A 3386-nucleotide genomic window follows, 5' to 3' on the forward strand; every position below is an offset into this window, starting at 1 on the left:
CTGGAGCTTCTTTCCCAGCTTGCTGACAGAGGTGGAGCTACTCCATGGGATTTATAGGACAGGCCATTTAGGATGCACCAGCAGTTTAAAGTCAATTCAAGAGGTACAACAGCAATATATTTGGGGTTCTTCATGTTGGCACTACTTTTAGGTTTATTATCTTCACACTTACCTATTACTTTTTGTTTAATAAACAGTTACCACTCAAAAAATTGGAATATTAAAAAAAACCAGGAGCTGTTACCGAAAGAGAAGACAGTGACATGGGATTGGGGAAGGGAAACAGAGTTTGGTCTTACTTGTTGGAGTCTTCTCCTCAGTCTTATACACACGAGTTCTTTCTGTGGTCTCAATGTAAACTTCCTTGTGCACATCCCAGACCACATCACCTTCTCTCCTGGACCAGCCTCCTGTCCCTGCCTCTGGTGACGTTCTTTCAAGAAACCCAAGAGAAAGAATCATGGCACAGCCACACACAAGAGGTGCAGCATTACGTCCTGTTTAACCATCAGACAAAGCGTTATTTGCTTCAAATTAATGCAGGAAGAATTTTGGTATGGGGGGAGGATTAATTTCTCTCCAACCTGTTTTTACCCTTCTTTGACAAAGCATTGTTGTGGGCTTGATGTTTCTGAGGCCTGGGAATTGCTGGTTTTTCCAAGGGAGGCTTTTCAACAGTTTTTCCTTTTCCAGGCAACTTTGTGTAAATAACTTTTCTTCCCATAACACTTCTAAGTTAACAATATTTCTGTCCCATAACAACCTCTCTCCCAGGTGTTGTCCGTGGTACTTAACCAATGGAGAGGGGTGTCCACCCTATGGACCAATAATGTGCCTTTTTAGCACAGCATGTTATAAAAAGGCTGAATGAATTGTAAATAAATTGTAAATAAAGCCTTCTGATTCTCTTCTGCTTGCGGACTGGAGTCAAGCATTTTTATTTCGTGTCCAACAGCAACACGTTGTCACCAGGATCCTGAAAATAATGACAAACCTACAAGAAGCTGTTCAGGTCCACCACAGAGGACTGGCTTTCCTTGCATCAAAGTCTGCCCCATTCAGAAATCCACGTGTACTACCTGGAAAAGGGGAGGTGGGTGTTTACCTGTCGATGGGAACTGTGCGTTCCCGAGCGCTTTCGCCTCCAGCAGCCTCCTCTTCCCGTGAAGGAGCAGGGCTGGGCTTTGGCACCCCTGGTTCTTCAGCTGGGACCTGCCCCTGTGCTTTGGCTGGCAGCAGAAATTGGGCAAGTTAGACACGTCACCCATGAGACCATGCCCAAAACTCAGAGCTGACCTTTGGAGCCATCCCTGGTGTGCCTGGTGCCAGAACTGAGCCCACCTGACCTCAGCTGGGAGCAGCCACTGAAGGTTAGAGGAGAATTTGGCACTTCTGCAAAGAGCACACAGAGCAAAGGGGCTGGACAACACCAGAGTGGTGGCACTGGGCTGACTGGGCTAAAGTGACTGTTCTGTAAGGAAATACACACAGACAAAGGTGGGAAAGGCAGCTGGAAGGGGCAGGGAAATACAGGTCAGCTGGAAGGATTGCGTGGGTTCACACAGACTTCACAAGAGGTAAATTAGCTGTGTTTGAGTTCCAGCTTGTGCCTGTGAGAAAATCATAGAATCTCAGAATCATTCAGGTTAAAAAAGACCTTTAAAAACAAGTCCAGCCACCAAGCCAGCACTGCCAAGTCCACCGCTGAACTGCATTCCAGGGAAAGCCAGTGTTAGCTTTGTCCACCCAAATTATTCCATTCAGCTTTGCTTTAGAACAGTTCCTGACTCACTGCTGTGACCACAGACAGCATGAGGGACATGAGTGAGCTCATATAGATGTAAATTGGTGGTCAAAGCAGGTCCTGGCTGGGGATGTGATTGATGTGGAGGTGATATGGACTCTTACAGAGGACCTGGTGATGTGTTAGCATCAACATTGCTGCACCTCCAATGGAAAATGTCCTTGTACAGCTCTAAGTTACAGCAGAACAAGGTTTGGCAGCTGGGAATTGATGAAACCAAAAGATGGTGCACCTTGATGGATGTTTCAGTTATTTTTCTTCTTTTATTATTAATTATTTTATCAGATATAGCTTCAAAATCTGGTTTGATCTCACATTCCAAGAGTACATGATTGTCTTTTGATATTGACCATTGGAATTGCACTGTAGGACAAAGTGCATCATCTCCTTTTTCATTTAAGGAGAAAAATGCTAAATCCAGAGGAGAATTCCACCCAGCAGGTAGGAATATTTTAGGGAGCGCTCCAATGGATGTTTGGTGCTGGCTGGTTTTGGGAAAAGAGCAGCTGTTCCCAGAAATCCCATAAAACAGCTCCATTGGGGTGGAAAACACGGGTCATTCAAGGCATTACTGGATCAGAGATCCCAGGTTGTGGGATTGTGCTTCCCTATCACCAGCACTACTGAAATATTTACCCCCTTTTTATTTAAGGCATGTGATCATGGAGAGAGGTGTCAAGTCTCCATCTGATTAAAATAATTCCCATAACATGTTTAGTTTTGCTCAGATGAAAGATCTGCCAAACCATCTCATTCATTATTGTATTTTCTCTTCAGCTGTGACTGAGGAAATAATCTGCCATCTGACATTTTACTTAGGATTTTTGTGTCATCCCACTCCACCAGAGGATTATTTCCAAAGATGATGTCCTACTAGAAAGGAAAAAGAGGTTTTAAAGCCCAAACATTTTTTAATGCTGTTATTTTGGGTCTGATTCCATGAACATCTTTTATTCTTGCTAAGTTTTAAGTAAGAACACTCATTTTTTAAGGAATTATGTGGAGTTTGAGGGCTGAAGGTTACTTGGCATTGTCCTTTAAGTTAACAGTGGTGGAGAAGAGTTATTCTGGCTTGACACAGAGACAGCTTAGACAAGTGATGGCAGAAGCAGAGGAAGAGTGGAAGGGTTGTCGCTCATCCATGATTTTTTAAAAACAACAGGAAGACAAAGGAATTCTTCTCCTGGCAAGACACAGCCACATACATGGTCCGTTTTAGTCACACAGAAGCTGCAAAGGAGTCTGTCCAGGCTCCAGGGCCAGTGAAATGCAGGTGAACTTGAGGCACCCAAGGCCTGGAGAGTCTCTGACAGTGGGTCCAGGATACTAAAGACATTTCCAGCTTGTTTACAGCAAACAAGGAAATAAAAGCAACCACCCTTACCCACCCCACCAAATCAAGACCCAAATGACTTCTCTGAATGTAAAGGAGGGATCTCACCCCACCTTCTCCCCCAAAAGTACTTGAAGCAAGACCAGAGGAAAAGCCCAAAGGTGGAAAAAAATCCCCTATCCCTTAATTTTGGGCAGGTGATGCCCCAAACTCTATTTCAGACATGGCCTTCAAACACCTCTTGCTTCC

The sequence above is a fragment of the Prinia subflava genome, chromosome 1, assembly GCF_021018805.1.
Source record: "Prinia subflava isolate CZ2003 ecotype Zambia chromosome 1, Cam_Psub_1.2, whole genome shotgun sequence".
NCBI classification, from domain to species: Eukaryota; Metazoa; Chordata; class Aves; order Passeriformes; family Cisticolidae; genus Prinia; species Prinia subflava.